This window comes from Phaenicophaeus curvirostris, chromosome 1, assembly GCF_032191515.1.
Source record: "Phaenicophaeus curvirostris isolate KB17595 chromosome 1, BPBGC_Pcur_1.0, whole genome shotgun sequence".
Taxonomy (NCBI): Eukaryota; Metazoa; Chordata; class Aves; order Cuculiformes; family Cuculidae; genus Phaenicophaeus; species Phaenicophaeus curvirostris.
In genome coordinates, this window is record NC_091392.1 from 53,868,350 (window position 1) to 53,886,822 (window position 18,473).

An 18,473-nucleotide genomic window follows, 5' to 3' on the forward strand; every position below is an offset into this window, starting at 1 on the left:
ACAACGGCAGTATTTCAAAGGCAAAAGCATGTGAAAAATTCCTCTCATCTAGACTAGACAGAAAAATAAATTTGCATGAAGTAACACAGTGAAAACCATGGTAGAACTGGCCCTGACAAGTCCATCTTGAATATGGTAACTTTGCAACAGAAACAATGTTTTGGTTTGAGAGGGAGTGTTGTAGCAGGAGCAGAGGGAGAGTAGGGTGACAAGGGGTTGGGGAAGGGAAGGAAAAATGTTTATCCTATCTTGAGCTTGAGCTTCCGAGCTTGAGCTTCCGAGCTTGAGCTTCCAAGCTTGATCTAGGAACTGAATAGGAAACATAAGTATCAAAACAGCGTATCTCAGTACTGCCACAGCTCCACTGTTTCCGATCCTTTATTCATTTAGACACAGTAAGGTAGACCTACTTTGGCCATTCTTTTGTTCTTTGCTGCTAGACTTAAACCTTTCTTTCTTTTTAATGTCTACTCAATTTACATCACATTTTGTTCATTGCTGTTTTTCCCTCGGCAGCTTATTCTATCCCAATCTTTGACCAATAGATAAGTGCATTGCTGCATAATGCTGCAGTTATGTGTATCTGTTTCTACTGGACTTACTTGATGTCATCAAAAAAAAGATTATAATTTGTTGTCCTTTATTAACCTTATGTCTTTGAAACTATCAGAAACAGAAGCTCTGAGACAAGGCACAAAAGTAATTACTGATGATCAAGGAAACAGAAATTGCTGAATTTAACTCAGAGCAGAAATGAATAAGACATGAAGAACAAAATAAGAGCTAATAAAAATAATGAGCACACAAAGACAATAAATCAGAGATTTCTGCTTAAGCATTCTTTACCTTAAAGGCAAAGATCTTAAACCTTACTTTTGTTAAGTGGAAGTTACTATGAACTTTCTATTTGCAATGTTTTACATGTTTCTCAAAATACCAAATTTTGTTTAAAATATTATTAGTTGATATTTACCTGCATAGGGCTGCTGGATCTTTGTCTCTACTTTCTAAAGTTCTTTATCAGAGAAGCTCTCCTTTATATTTTCCTCCTTATCTCAGTTTTTATGTCTCATTTCTTCTTAAAAATATCCACAGATGAATAAGAACTGTAAATCTCCATTTTCCAATGTGACAATAATACATGGTAAACATTAAAGAAAAGTATTCTAAAATATCATCGAGAAGACCAAGAGAAAGGTTTAGTCCTACAAACATGCACTGTAGTACATGATGGTGAATACTGGAAAAACTGAAGTTGGCTTAAACATATTTATCATGGAATTGGTATTTTGCAAGGTGTATAAATTTAAGTCAGAAAATAAGGCTTTCAGAATTAGTAGCTTCATGTGGAAATGAGGTCCTTACTACAAATTATAATAAATATGTCTAGTTGTAAAATTCAAAATCTTGCTTGTGTTGAAATTTCATATCTCAACTGTGGAAAATTCAACCTGACTTTTGACCTTCTGTATTTTAACTTTAAACTCAAGTCTTGATTTATTTAATCCTGAAAGAAAATATTTTTTTAAAAAGCCAGACTCCCAGCATTTGTGGTAAAGAATTTGAGTAACTTTTTAATGAAAATACTAATCTGATTTTTTTACTACTTAATTCAAGAAGTCTTTATGAACTCAAATTTAATCCAAATCTTTATTCCACACTGATAACTTCTTTTTTTATCCCTCTTTATATTCAATTGATTTTCTACCTTTAATTTAAAGGCAAAGGAGCCTTGTTTCACGTAATGGCACAGTCAGCCTCTGCCAGAAGGTGACCTTCTACTATACTATTCTCCAAATACTCAGTTAAAACATTAAGTTTTCTGCCAGCTTAAGTGAATGTATTCTAATTTATTTGTACTTGACAGCATGTTTCACACTGATAGACAGCTAGTTGAGGAGTGTAAAACTGTTGTGAAGAAAAAAATGAGAACTTTCCTTTTTTTTCATTGCTCAGGGAGTTAAAAATGATACATACATAAATAAAAAAATTGCCTTTTAGTTCAGTAATCCGACAGGGTTTATAACTCATTTGACTTGAAATATAAATTTCCAGATTACAACAGAGCCTGAAAAATTCTAAAAAGTATTCCTGTGATTACAGAAAGGCTGCAAGAAGACAGAAGGAATATAATCTTTTTCCTCTAGCAGACAAAGGAATGGAAAAACTTGAAACAAAACAAGCAAATGCCAAGCTTTCAGGATCTGACCTCTTATGTCACATTCCAGAGTGGAAAAGAAACCTCAAGCCCTGTTAAAGGAAACCTTAAATCACTTCCTAAATTTTTCTCTATATAAAGTACTTTGTCTGAAAGCTGTTAAAGGTCTTCCATAACTGTTTGCATGTTTTGTCCAATTTATTTACTTGAATCCAAGATGAAATGCAGATATACTGTACTAAGAGGAAATAACTTTAAAAATTTTGAATATAAGGCTTTAAGGCAAATCAGATTGCTCATTTGATACACATATATATATTTCACATGGGTATGATGAATGTCTGCATATGTTAACTTGCATATACTTACCACTGCTGACTTAAAAGTTATTTAAACTTCATACAAATATCATAATTATTCTTTCCAATCCAGAAACCTATGTAATTTTCTCTTGCAAACTAAATCTCCTCACTAGAGATGACTTTTGATTGTACTAGCAAAATTACTTTGAGTTAATGACTGTTGTATTGACCAATCTGTCATTATCTTCCTAATTAATTTTAAAAGTAATTAGATTGTTTCCTTCTGTATAGTAGAAAACAAAAAGGCAAGTTTAGATTACTTACTTATTTAGGGAAAAAAATAGCTAGGAAGTATGTAAAGCAACCTGAAATAATTTTACTTATTAACTCACCTGCTGGTGTCTGTAATTTGGAAGATATTTATCAAATATTAGTATTGGTTTAGGTGCTGGTCCTGTAAATACTGATCTAGGAAAATTTCATACTCTGGTCAATATGGGTAAGAATTTAAATATGAGTCTATTCCCTGAAAACAAAACCAATAACAGTTATAGAGATTTATAACCAGAAAATTATACTTAATGGTGTGATGTAGCTTAGAACTTTTATAAATTATCTAAAACATAAGTTATCATAGAGTAGTATGTGGGACCTGACGAAAGACTCACTGGGGCTGAGCTCTAAGGGGAGTGGAAGTGCTGTTTCTTAGCATAGCGTTCAAGATAACACAGAAATAAACCTATGACAGACTAAAAATTAACAGCGGAAGAGGGTCAGTAGCTACAAAAAAAGTCTGTGCAATTTCAGTGTTCATATGTAGAAGGAAGCGATATAGAGCATGTAAATCAAAGACAAAAAATGTAATACGTTGTATATGATAGATAGACAGCAATGTCACATATATCATTCCTGCAAAGCAATCAGATCAAATGAGAGTCGATTTTTAGAAGCCTATGTTATGGATATAAATTTCTCCTGTCATGCCAGAAACAGCACAGACTAAGTAACATGGAGAAGATGGAGGGAGAGCTGGACCATAAATTCAGGCTTTTGGGATAGTATCTTACTTCAGCAGCTTGTGAACAGAGATGTTAAGTACCATTTCAAGACGTTTTCTGATAATATCATGAATATTATTAAGCTAGATAGACATTACCAGTGAGAATTTGAAGCATATTTCAGGAAACATGAGACATTAGAAATGTTCCAGGAAAATGTTAACTAAGATGCCATTACTTAACCTGGACCTGTACTAAGACTATGACTGCCAACAAGCTGAGCTATCATATGAAGCTCCAAAGCCTCACACTATATGGCTTTGGTAGTTAAATCTTCCTTTCAACAAAACTGGACTGTTTTGTTAGACTTAAATTGTAAGAAGCATTACTTGTACTTCTGTTCCCTTGGGAGTAGTTTAGTGATTTACATTGCAGCCCACCACAGGAGGGATCACTAAACAGCTCTGTAGGTTGCAGAGAGTTGGAGTGTTTCCTTTTCCTTTTCTAACCCATTCAGAATGTTAATGCTTATAGAAATGTTTAGATCGCCTAGTCTAAAAGTTCAAAGCAGATACTTGACATGTTTTGGAAAAAAAATAGTATTTTTTTTGTTTTTAAACTTGCAAGAAGTGTGGGTCATAAGTTTCCATTGATTTCAAATTATATCCCCAGTTATAAGACAAAGAGAATTATAGAATCATATCACCATAGAGTGGTTTGGGTTGGAAGAGACCTTAAACATTATCTAGTTCCAAACTCCCTGTGATGGGCAGGGACACCTTCAAGTTGCTCAAAGCAATGATTGGACTCGATGATCCAGTGGGTCTCTTCCAACCTGGTTATTCTATGATTCTATGATTCTATGAAAGCCTCAACCAACCTGGCCTTGAACACTGGCAGGGACGGGGCTTCCACAGATTCTCTGGGCAACCTGTTCCAGCACCTCACCACTCTCACAGTAAAAAATTTCTTCCTAATATCTAATCTAAATCTACCCTCTTTCAGCTTAAAATCATTACCCTTTATCCTATCATGACACTCCCTGATAAAAGTCTCTCTACATCTTTCCTGTAGGCACCCTTTAAGTCCTGAAAGGCTACTTGAAGGTCTCCCCGGAGCCTTCTCTTCTCTAAGCTAAAAAAACCCAACGCTCTTAGCCTGTCCTTGCATGAGAGGTGCTCCAGCCCTCTGATCATCTTCATGGTCCTCCTCTGGACTCACTCTAACAAATCCCTGTCATTATTGTGCTGAGGACTCCAGAACTGAAAGTACTATTCCAGCCTGTATTGTACTTGGATTGCCCCGACCCACTTGCAGGACCTTCCAGTCTAATCCAGACTTCTTCGGGCTGTTGTATGTGTCCCATTATGGTAAGCAGAAGTTTTCAAAATAGTACCACAGACTCCAGAGATGTAGAACATTCTTGAGCAGTCTTCAACCTAGTTGCAGAAGGGACATCCCAATCTAGAACATGGATTTCCAGAGCAAGTCAGTGTGACAAGAAACGATGTTGCACACAAAATGCCCTAATAATTAGTAAGGGGGCTTATGTTTTGTTTAGTCAATATTACACCAGGAAGCCTTTAAGAGAGCATTTTTAAATACGTGCGAACATTTGTAAAAATAGTAAATCTGCAAATGATCTTTTACCCTTAGAAACCAAAAAAAATACAGCAGATTGTTGGCTGTTTCAGCCATCCCCTAGTAGTTAACTCCTCTTTAATTACAGCAGACATTTAATTTACTTTAGAAAAACTGGGGTCAGGCCCAAACTAAATCATCACATACAAAAATCAAAGGCTGAAAAGTATGACTGGAACAGATGGCACTGAAGGCATCATGGTTTGAGAACAGCCAAAGAGTTATTGGTTTAATATAAATGAACACTGAAAAACACCCAGAAAATTTTGCTATAATATGAATGGAGTTAAGGATATTACTCTGAGCCAGTTAAAAGTCAAAAAATACCTGTGACATAATAGAACTAAAGATAGAAATTACTTTTTAAAAATAAAATGAGGGCTTTATTTTGTCCTTTTCATTTTTTTCAGTTTGTAGGGTACCTTATAAAAATGCTAACTTAAACTCATACTGCAGTTTTCATGATGTTTCATTTTGCCAACAATGCTGTGATTCCATATGTATTGGCAGCTGTGTATTTCTCCCTGCCTAGTACATCTTTTTTTCTTTCCCCTGCCAACTGTCTCCCCTTCTCTTTCTTGCATCCTGAAAATAACAAATAATTCAATGCTGAAGGGTTGTAGGGGGGAGTTCTATATAGGAGAATGTAATACAATATGCTAGTTGTGTTTCAGTAAAATATAAGAACATTTTCTGCATCTCTGAGGAATCTTCCCATCACATGCCATAATCTCAGTCCTTTAATCTCTTTCCATAATCTTCCCTGGGAATTCCACATGTAGAAACTTGCACAATGGTACATGTAAGATTTTAGGCTAAAACAACCTCCAAAGAGAGTATGGTGGAGTCATTCATAATACTGTTCCAAACATAACTGTATCACTGCAATTTGCTATTAACATTCAATAGGGCGTTTCCTGTGGGCTGAAATTTGCCATATAGTTTCTAAATTTAGTAGTACATTTTGGAATTGTATATATTGACATAAACGTTTTGGTAGCCAAGAGTAAGTGTAATTAACAAATCAGTTTTACAGATTATACTTACACAAAACTCATTTGATGCAAAAAAAATGTGTAGCAAAATACATATTTGGTATTTCTAAAAACAAAAAGTAAAAATAGTGAAGGAAATATATAAATCTTCAATGTGCTTTGGCTTTTCAAAATCCCAGTTTGGAATGGAAAAAATGGGTTCTGGTTCATTTCAGTTGCCAGGGGAAATAAAAGAAAGGGTTAGACATCTGCTGCTACTCTTCATGGCCCGCTTTAATTTACTTTGTTAAAGGTAACACCCACTAGTTCTTTACTGCATGGGAGGATAGATGTGCAAAAGTCATTGCTGAAGTATCTAACTACAGTTTATCACAACAAAGCCAGCGAGGGAGCAAAAGGTACTTCAAAACTCATTCTTTATTTTTCTGAAAGCAGATAGGTTTTTACTTGCAGAATTTCTGAATTCTTCTCTGCCAAACCCTCTTGCTTTAGCACAGGTTTCACTTACATTACTGTGCAAAGGCATAACGACTCCTAATCTTTACCTATGTCAAAATGTTTCTGAAGTCATTACCCAAGAATAGGAGAAAGTGGATTAGATGCTTTGGAACATGGCGTATGGGGTAGATGAAGCAATATGTTTGTAACCTTTTGAGCTAAACAACTCTCCTGTGCTCTGTAAATGTTATTTTACCCTCAGAATAAAAATTCAAAGGTAGTGTTATGTCCTCAGTAATTATTTTCACATAGCAAGATTCCCTTTTTATGAACTATGCTTAACTAGCATAATGTCAATTTTTATGATGTAAAGAGGACACCATTTCTTTTTGAACTTTTATGAAGTCATTTAGTCAGATTTGGAGATCATACTAGTTGTAATGTAACCAAAGTAATGTGCTAGTGATAGGTTTGGTCAGTCATGTTTGGCCATCCTGTGCCCCACATTATTCAGATCAGAGGAACTATTTAAGCAAGGCACATCTTATTTCTAGGCTGCATAGCTTGATTTTACTCCCTTGATTACTCAGATATGATAAGGAAAGGCAGGACTGTGCACTTCAGTCTTAACCAGACATGCTGTTAGATAACAGGTAAGCCATACAACACCTCAGGAACTGAGAGGCACATCTGGGGTCCCATAGTACATAGGAGTATTAAAGACTAGATAAGTCGGTTAGCACATTAGTCAGATTTATTGTTTAACCAACATTTTTATTTCTATATTTCAGCTTCTGTCAGAAACATATACTTCAAGGATGCAGGCATTTTGCACATCTTGTCACAGTTTGCAACACAGTTTGAAAGCAATTTTTAAAAAAGAAGTAGCAGAACCTGAAATGTTATTGCTCTTCCTGTCATTTAATTTCTAAAGTTATGTAGTTAATCCACAAACTCATTTTTTGCTATTAATCTTGGCCATTTGTGCATGTGAAAAATGTAACATATGTTTTGACACGTGGTCATTTCTATAGTAGTGAAAACAGATACCCTTGCGAGAGAGAGATGACAGGGAAAAGAAATCTGTGTAATGGTGGAGGTTTTTAAAGGAAATCTTGTGCTTGCTCTAGTACCTCCTACTCTACTATACCAGTCACTCATTTCTACTTGCATTTACTCAAGGAAATGTGCATCAATTCATTATTAAAGCCTCATATGTACATATTCCACTACTATGTTCAAACATTTTCATGTGTGATTCAATCCAGGTGGAAAAAATACTGTCTTTGTATGCTGAATTGTGAACTATGATGAGGTTTTTTTCAGTGCTGTAAGTTTCCAAAAGGAAAAGCTTTTTCTGTAGGCCAAAAACTGAGTTTAAAATTGTAAAACTGAAACTAAAAGCTTCAGTATGACCAAAATGTGTTGCTTTGATAGATCTTTTGGGGTTTAATTTGCTTTGAAGGACTTTTAAAACATTTCTTCCTTGATTTGGAACAAGAAAAAAACATCAAAATAATGGACTTTTTGTGAAAGGGGAAATCTACTTCTTGCCCAGTCTGCTCCAATGCCTCCTCCTCTAAAATCCGTTATTTTAAAAAATGTAATTTTGTTAAGTTTCTTTGTCCCATAGGTGTGTTCAATGACTTCATATTTTTCTTCAGAATAGTCTTAATCTTGGCCACAGACACACAGGCTTTACTTTGGATTTTTACTGTGGCTGTCACCCTCTTCAAAAGCACACAAGTGGAGCTCTGTTTGGCAGATGGGGTTACAGTGATAGGCAAAAGAAGTTGCAATATGACTTCCACCCACTTTTTCTACAGTCTTAGATACCAAAACCACTTCATCTCGCAGTGATGAGGCAAAGAAGAAAATAAATACCTCACTTTGTCCCCCTGCTTATCACAGACTTGCAGTGATGTTTTGGAAGAGGGTAAAGAAAATATATTCCATGGGTGAAAGATAAGAAACAGTTTAAAGGAAATGAAGGAAAATCAAGGAAGAAGACACTGCAGGCTTATTCTAATGTAGCTACTGAAGAACTCATGCTTTAAGATCATAATAGGGCCAATTAAATCCAAGCAGTCTAAACATGTTATTTGTGTTACTTATGAGATAATTTGACTGGTTTAATATAAACAACAAGAAAGAAGGATCTTTCAACTCTGACTTGAAACTCTATTCATAATTTGTTATTCTTTACTCAGGTAAAGTCAAATCGTTCATAAATTTATACTTCCCTAGTGAAAACACAGTGTCATGCTGAAGATTCTGGTTGTTCTTTACAAATAAACGGTACATCCTTGACCACAGAGATAAACCAAAAAGTAGAAATACCAGTAGACTTGTCATTAGTGGAAGAGGCATGAAATATTCAACAGATACTATGAGATTTTATGTTTCTAAAAAATATACATTACATAAAATAAAACATTTTAAGCTTATTTTGAAATCTGTAGTTGAAAAAGTCCTGTGGTATCATGCTGTTTTATAGTGTATAGTCTACCCAGTTTTGAAACAAATTCCCAAGTAACATTTCCTATCATTTACCTTTTTATAACCAATTGAGATGTATTGACTCTAGAAAACTTACTAACAAACGTGAGAAATACAGGGCCTGGGTTAATTGTTTGTTTCTTCGGGTGTTTTTATTCACATGGGTTAGGCACTTGTGTGGAATAATATAAATCCCCAAAGTTAGTGCTGCAGCACATTGTTCAAAATGTGGTTTTGCTTGCTTATTTGTATTTGGTATAGTTTTTCTTTCTGCTGAATGAGAAACGGATGAAATAATTTTCAGTGTTTACCATAGCAAGGAAGGATAGAAATTAAATCTGCTGGACTTTCTACCATGTGTCAATCAATCCAGTGGCAACATTCCCAATCAGCCAGGGAAAGATTTCACAATGTTCATGTCTACAGTTTGTAACCTGAGGTTTACAGCAGACTGTAGTGTCATCCTTTATAGACTGAACTCTACTAAGTTCCAAGAAGGCTTTCATGACTGTGCGTGTACAGAAGTGGTATGTAACTTATAGTAAGGAACTCATTTAGCTATTTTTTTTTCTGATTTTCAGTTGTCCAAGAATAAGTCAATATTTTTTCCTAAAGCTTTAAAGACATGAATGACTTCATAACTCATAGAATTTTAATTGGCTCCAGAAGATGATGAAGTACCAAAAGGAGAACATTGAGGGCAGAAAAAATCATGTGAACAGTCTTCTTTAGAAGCAAGTGTAAATCAAGTTACATAGATACTTACAAGTCAATCCAAACATGAATGCTAATGCTAGACACTCAGACCAGCCTAATTGAGCTTTGAATAGTGAAAATGCAGGAAAGATTTGGCATGTTCCTTTTCACACGCAAAGCAGTTTGTCCTTGCAGACACCTGCAGTGACAGGCGATGTGAATTATGCTTACTTTTGTTTACTTATGTTTAGCTAAATTCCTTAGAGCTACCCTTTAGATTTCTGAGGAACATAGTGTCTGTGAAGCCATGCAGCTGTCCTTAGGGTTTGCTCACAATGAGTTATTTATTTTATTTTACTTACTTCTTCATTTGAAATGTATTAAAGAAAACTATATTTTATCATGTTTCTGTTTCCTTTTATTTGAAGAATATCACCAATGCAATTGTAGCCAAAAATTACTGAAGATTTCTAGCCTTCTTTAGTCCATATTATTTTTTTAGTGATTTATTTATTTAGAGGTGTCTTTATGTCTTAAAAATATTTTCACACAAGGACAAAGTTCCATACCTGCAGATCCAAGATACATTTTCATGCGAACTTCTTTGTTTAAATTGCATAATGTACAGTATATGTTTGGCTAATAAGCCAAATTTTTTTAGGTCTTTTCAGTTAGATACAAGATACTTCTTTTGCTCTTCATGACAGACTGTGTAACACTGCCACCTTCATCATTTTGTTTAACAGGTTCACTAGACCACAACATGCCTTCTAAGCCCTCCACAAGGAATTGAAAGCTTACCTTTTCCACAGCTGTTTCCACAGCTGATCTTAGAGCTATGCAAGCTGCCTGACGTGTGTACAAATGCTATATCACAGAAAAAGAGAGAGACATACGCCTCACTGACAGGGAGGTACAGGACAAGTCAACCATTTCAGGAACAAGAACCCATAGAGCAGACTGAGAAAGAACTTGTCAGGAAAAAAGGGGTGCAAGGGTCAGAAACTAACTCTCCAGGAGGCTGAAAAAAAAATGCAAGAGGCTGCCTCACAGTCTGTAAAGGTGTCAGCACATTGTGCTCTGCAGTGTTCATGATGGCTGTAAAAACATTAGAATACTCGGAAGATTCAGAAAAAGGGGGAAAAACTATAGTCAGTAGTTAACTAAGGAAGTTGGATTGCTTCAGGACATTCATATGCAATTGTTTAGGAATGTTTTTAATGGATGATGAATTATTGATTACAAAGAAGTTATAGCTGTTTAATTTGCTTTAACTTAAATATATGTTTTGCTTTTTATTTAGTAAGCTAGCTGACAAACAACATAACTTCTGTTTTTCCAATCAGTCCCTCAGAGCTTAATCTATGTTTTTACGTGATAGGTCCATAAACCAATCAATGATATCTTAGAACATCAGGAAAGTATTTTCAAAAAGAAAATTAAAGCAGAAGATCAGATTTTCAGTGTACACTGTTTATAATTTCATTTTTTCAATGTTTCCTTCCCAGTTCGTTCACACCAATCTTTACTCAATTTCCTGGCTTTCCTGTCAACATTGGGGTTTTCTGTTTGGTTTTTTTTTAACTTCCTCATTCTTTCTCTGATTAGTGCTGGCTCAACTCAGTTAATAGTCTTCCCATGACTGCCTCACATGTTGCTGTCCTCTTAAACCACAGGCAATTAACTTGCAAAGACAGCAAACTTTCCTCCTCCTCCTGTATGATTTGGACTTTTCCTTCACATTTCATGTGTCATAACTATTGACGCTATGGCATGTTTGAAGAATATTATAATGTAATATTACTTCATGTAATTTAGAGTGTGAAGCAGAACAAAGGCTTATTCTTTGCTGAATTATGAAAAAACTCTGATGTAGAACAGAACAAAAATTATAGAACAAAAAGAAGTAAATACAAAAATAAGAAAGTTTTTCTCAGATGATCTCATTTTGGGTAAAATACCACATATCCAAACAATCATGAATAAATGAGCTATATTAGTTACAAGTTTCAAAATATTGTAAGCAATCACATCAAATCCAATGGCAAATGGAAGAGTCCCAACTATTTCAGGTGTACACAATAAGACAAAATATATTAAGGTTCTTCTGCTAAGTTTGTCTAAGAAAATGTTATTTTTTTCTTCAGCTATTCTTGCAAATGGATAGGACTTTGTGCAATAGTTAATCATGTAGTTATTAGTTCAAATGCAAGCAAGTTCTGTGACCTTTTGAAACATTTTCTTTCAGGAAAATAAAAGGTGTTCATCAACAAAAGAAGCCAGACAAATATCTACTTGTCTTTATAGTTAATATAGAATATTACACAAGAGATAAAAAATCAACTTCTGACAAAAACATGTTCTATCCAGCAATGCAGTTTAGGAAATATTGCAGTCCATAATGAAGAAAAAAAGAAATGTTTTGGTAAGTCTTTGATGCTCTAAGCAGTAAGGAAAAGAGATAGCTAAAGAAATGTAGTTAAATTTTAATCTTTGATTAAGAATTTGCTTATTCTTTTTGTAAAAATTTGGCACTCATTAACAGTGAAAAAATGGGCTTTAATATTAACAAAAATAACCATGTTCTAAAATAGCAATTTCTGCTTTTTTATATAATGTTACAAGGCTCTTGGCAGATACAGAGGCAGCACTTTCAGTAATATTTAACTCTTAAAAACCTTTCAGTAGCTAGAACAGAAATGACTCAAGACATGGAGAAGATACAGGTACACATTAACTACAGACCTCCTTCCACAGCATATCATGTTAAAACAGTTGAGTGACTGAAAAGTAACTTAGAAAATATCTTTAAAGATACAGAACAGAATGACTGAGTGCGAATAATACTCTGAACAATAGCGCTATCAAGATAAAGTTTATGTAAGATAGTACACATCCTCTGTCTCTTCACACCTCCATCTTTTCATGAAAGACCATAGTAGTGATGGCAATTACTGTAGTGTTCCTTTGTTCCTTCCCTTACCCCAGAGTCATTGCTCTGTGTCCCCGTCTCGTTGCTTACCTTTCATCCACATTTACTGTACCACTAGTCTGTATTTGAAGGAGACAGCATCTTTCAGACACTGTTATCTTGAGAAAAGGGCCCCTTTAATGTGATATTCTTTTAATGCAGGTAAGATATTAACAGAGCAGCTCACAGGTGCTCTCTATCAAAGCTTGAATGTCAAATTTTTGCATACGACAGTCAATCACACTCAGCAGAGAAAAATGGTAGTATAACCTTTTAAGTGCTTTTATGTATAACATTCTGGACATTCATCTTTCTTTTGGTTCATAAATTGATGCCTTACCCTAGTTTTTCAGACTTGAATTAGCTCTTAACATCTGATATTTAGACTTTTATACAAAACATAAAGTGTCGCCTTTTGTCTATGCAAGGTAATCCCGAGTGCAATTGTTTGAAACAGTGTCAATAGTAGTCTGAACTTATCACAACAAGCCAAACGATTCTCAAATAACCTCTTATGATTTTTTCATTTTCCCCTAAATCCATCAAGATAAGGTCTGATGAACAACAGACAAAGGCTTCGGCAACTCAGTGGACTCTTTTTCAAGACCTAATGTGAAGGTCTTTCCCCAAAGCTTTAAGAAAAATCAAAATAATTTGTAATACAAAAGACAATTATAAAGTGCAAGAAATTTCCTCATAATCAACAATGTTCTGTTTTACTAGAAACATTTAGACAAACATTAATTGCAGAATACCATTTCTGGCTGCTCTGAACCTTGAGTACCTAAGCTAAATTGAATTGTTCTTTGAGCAAGAAGTAAAGATTCACTAAGGCTGCTGGAAAACTCAAAAAGACGACCAGAAGCAGAGAAGATGCCTTTCCAGGGCAAGATTTCAGATCCTTTGAAAATTATATCTAACGATTCCACATACAATGCTTGTGAGGTGCAAGTTGCCCTTCCTTACAGGAATCCAAAGTGCAGGGCTTGAAAGCAAGGCCTGTCTAGCAGCATTATTTGCTTGCTTCTTTGTGTGTTTAAGGTTAGAATAGTCAGAAAATTTCTTTTCAGCATTCACCAGTGCCAGGCATTTGATTTGCTTCTTGTGGGCTCACGTTTCCTTCGGAAGATGTTGCTCTAGTTCATACTTGTAAAATCTGCTAGCAGTTTTACCTGTTTATTTATAAAAGAGTATTTTTTTTCTGGAAAACTGCATACTTTTTGTTTTCAATCTTATGAACACATTTTTCTGAATAGTTACATTTTTTTTCCTGTTAATTTCACTGTTCATAAATTATTTTTGGACCATCATCCCCATTTCCTTACCTAGTGTCCTACTACAATGGGGAAAGGAATATGCTCATCTTACTGGTATCTCTCCAGCTGTATGCTGTTGCCTAGTACAACCTCCTGGCAATGGAGCACACGAAGCATATGAAATTAAATATCAGTGCTGCCATTTGGCAGGCACATAGTGACCTCTGTGGAAATAGTAATTTCATCTAGATGACAATTTGATCCTTCTATTAACAGCCTGTTCTTTTCCTGATATTTTCTATATGAGGTAATATAATTTCTTCCCAAAATCTCTGTGAACCATTTTACTAGGGAGTCCTCTACTTTATTCTCACCTATCACCCACTGCTTTTGGCACTAGTTTTTTGACCTACACTGCTTCTGCAATTTTTTACATAGAGAATGGTGCTGTAGTCACATACTTATATCACCTAGGATCTTGCAGTGTTTTACTTTAATTGACAGAGTTCTAACTCTGCACAAATGTTTTTTGCATTACCACCTGATAAAGAAAATTAACTGTTGCAAAATGTTGTATTCCTTGTGTTGAAGTTCTCAGCTGAAGTGCATTTACACCAATGCACGCAGCATGGGAAATAAGAAGGAAGAGCTGGAAGCTGTCGTAGGGCAAGGGGCCTATGATGTCGTTGCCATCACGGAAACGTGGTGGGACGACTCATATAACTGGAGTACGGCTATGGTGGGGTATAAGCTTTTCAGACGGGACAGGAAGGGTAGGAGAGGAGGTGGGGTAGCCCTCTTTGTAAGGGAGGACTTGGACATCACTGAGATGGATTGTGGAGATGAGGAGGTTGAGTGCCTGTGGGTCAAAATCAGAGGAGCCCACCAGAAGGGAGATTTTGTGATGGGAGTCTGTTACAGACCACCCAACCAAGGAGAAGCAGCTGATGAGCTCTTCTATAAACAGCTGCGGTCGATCTCTAGATCGATGCCTCTCGTTCTGGTGGGAGACTTCAATCTGCCTGATATCTGCTGGGTGTACAACACAGCAGAAAGGAAGCAGTCTAGGAGGTTCCTGGAGTGCGTGGGAGATAACTTCCTTGCACAGTTGGTGAATGAACCAACCAGGGAAGGTGCCCTCCTGGACCTCCTGTTGGTGAACAGAGAAGGCCTTGTAGGGGATGTGGCGGTAGGTGGACGCCTAGGACTAAGCGATCATGAGATTATAAAATTTTCTGTTCTAGGTGAAGTGAAGAGGGTGGTTAGCAAGACCGTAACATTAAATTTCCAGAGGGCAGACTTTGATCTCTTCAGCAGGCTGGTTGGTGAAGTCTCATGGGAGACAGTACTCAAGGGCAAGGGAGCCCAGGAGGGCTGGGAGCTCTTCAAAGGGGTGGTCCTAGCAGCTCAGGAGAAAGCCATCCCCGTGGTCCGGAAAAAAAGCCGGCAGGGGAGAAAGCCAGCTTGGTTGAATAGAGAGATCTTGAGGGATATCAAGAAGAAAAGAAATGTTTATGGCCTCTGGAAGAAGGGACAGGCCTCTTGGGTGGACTATAGGAGGGAAGTGAGATTGTGTAGGGAAAAAATCAGAAGGGCTAAGGCTCAGCTAGAAATTGGATTGGCCAAGTCAGTGAAAGATAACAAAAAATCTTTCTACAAATATATAAATAATAAAAGGTGGACTAGGGAGACCATACAGTCCCTATTGGACACAGAAGGGACAACAGTAACAGGGGATGAGGAAAAGGCTGAGGTACTTAATGCCTTCTTTGCCTCAGTCTTTAGTCGTAAGGAGGGTCGTTCCGTCTGTGTACAAACCCAGGAGCTAGAGGAGCATAATGAGGCTCCCGTGATCCAAGAGGAGGTGGTCAGAGCCTTGCTAGCCCGACTGGACAGTCACAAGTCTATGGGGCCGGACGGGATTCACCCTAGGGTACTGAAGGAGCTGGCGGATGTGCTGGCCAAACCCCTTTCCATCATCTTCCAACAGTCCTGGAAGACTGGGGAAGTCCCACTGGACTGGAGGCTGGCTGATGTTGTGCCCATCTACAAAAAGGGCTGCAGGGAGGACCCAGGAAACTACAGGCCTGTCAGTCTGACCTCAGTGCCAGGGAAAGTCATGGAGCAGGTGATCTTGAGTGCTATCATGAAGCACATGCAAGAGAACCGGGTGATCAGGCCCAGTCAACATGGATTCACAAAAGGCAGGTCTTGCCAGACTAACCTGATCACCTTCTATGACAAAGTGACCCGGCTACTGGATGAGGGAAAGGCTGTGGATGTGGTCTTCCTGGACTTCAGCAAAGCCTTTGACACAGTTTCTCACAGCGTTCTGCTTGAGAAACTGTCAGCCTCTGGGCTGGACAGGCACACACTCTCCTGGGTGGAAAACTGGTTGGATGGCCGGGCCCAGAGAGTGGTGGTAAATGGTGTGAAATCCAGCTGGAGGCCAGTGACAAGTGGGGTTCCCCAGGGCTCAGTGCTGGGTCCAGCCCTGTTCAATGTCTTCATCAATGACCTGGATGAAGGCATCGAGTGCACCCTGAGCAAGTTTGCGGACGACACTAAGCTGGGTGGAAGTGTTGATCTGCTGGAGGGTCGGGAGGCTCTGCAAAGGGATCTGAACAGGCTGGACCGCTGGGCAGAGTCCAACGGCATGAGGTTTAACAAGGCCAAATGCCGGGTCCTGCACTTGGGGCACAACAACCCTATGCAGTGCTACAGACTGGGAGAAGTCTGTCTAGAAAGCTGCCTGGAGGAGAGGGACCTGGGTGTGTTGGTTGACAGCCGACTGAATATGAGCCAGCAGTGTGCCCAGGTGGCCAAGAAGGCCAATGGCATCTTGGCTTGTATCAGAAACGGCGTGACCAGCAGGTCCAGGGAGGTTATCCTCCCTCTGTACTCGGCACTGGTGAGACCGCTCCTCGAATACTGTGTTCAGTTCTGGGCCCCTCACCACAAGAAGGATGTTGAGGCTCTGGAGAGAGTCCAGAGAAGAGCAACAAAGCTGGTGAAAGGGCTGGAGAACAGGCCTTATGAGGAGCGGCTGAGAGAGCTGGGGTTGTTTAGCCTGGAGAAGAGGAGGCTGAGGGGTGACCTCATTGCTCTCTACAACTACTTGAAAGGACGTTGTAGAGAGGAGGGTGCTGGCCTCTTCTCCCAAGTGACAGGGGACAGGACAAGAGGGAATGGCCTCAAGCTCCGCCAGGGGAGGTTTAGGCTAGACGTTAGGAAAAAATTCTTTACAGAAAGGGTCATTGGGCACTGGAACAGGCTGCCCAGGGAGGTGGTTGAGTCACCTTCCCTGGAGGTGTTTAAGGCACGGGTGGACGAGGTGCTGAGGGATATGGTTTAGTGTTTGGTAGGAACGGTTGGACTCGGTGATCCGGTGGGTCTCTTCCAACCTGGTTATTCTGTGATTCTGTGATTCTGTGATTCTGTGTTCTGCATTTTCTGCAAATCAATCATAGTAAAGATCATGGTTTTGCTGCACTGCTGTAATCGTGACAGCTGTGTAAGAACCGAGCTTTACATTGCACTTATCATAAACTGCTTTAATGACAAGCATTCAAATCCCTGTGAAAGCTTATGATCCGGTCTTCATGTATTTTGCGCATCTGACTGCTCCCAGGTATACAATATTTCTCATGTATTAACATTCTCACTGCTGCTGCTGCTGTGTGTTGTAAGATGGAAGATTTTGTAGTGTTTATGGTGAATTTGTAATGTAATTTTAGATCTTGTTTGCTGCTAAATTGAGAGTTTCATAGGAAACATTCTTTCAGGTATACTTTCCCGGGAGGAAAAAAGTATTTTAAACAACATAACTGTGGTGATTAGCTATGTAGTTAATCTCATTATATTCTCTCAACCTCATTGTTACTGTTTGTTAAGACCATTAGAATGATATTATCATCTGCATATCATGAAAAGTGTATTTTAATCTAACTCTGACTACAGGCTTTTCATCTGAAAACAGATGTAATGGCTCCATTCACAAATACAGTCAAGAATGAAGTATGAGGACACAGGATTTATATATGAAGTCAGGAAATCTTGCTATCACAACTGTAAACTGCAACTCAGAATTATAAATGAATGCATCCTATCCTTGGAAATTTATGCTTTCTATTCAGAAATTATCCTTCTTGGTTATTCACAGGGAACTGCTTCCCCTAACCGTCAAACTTAGTAAAGAAAGAATGAGCACTGTTTCATAAAACTCCTGAAGTAGATTGTTAACTCTGCCCACTAGGGATAATCTGATTTGGAACTTCAGACAGCCTTACAATGAATTTTCACAATTTTTCTTAAAGACAAAGAGTGGTGTGTAATTCATAGGAAACGTTCAACAATATGAGGAGGACAAAATCCCAAACACATTTCTGTGTTGTCAGTGTTATGTATCAGTTCTGAAAAGCAGATATTTGCGTGAAAATTCTGCAAAGATGTAAAAAGGCAGTCCTGCTGCCTCAGTACCGATCAAAAGTACATATTGTGCTCAGACAGCAAAACTGTG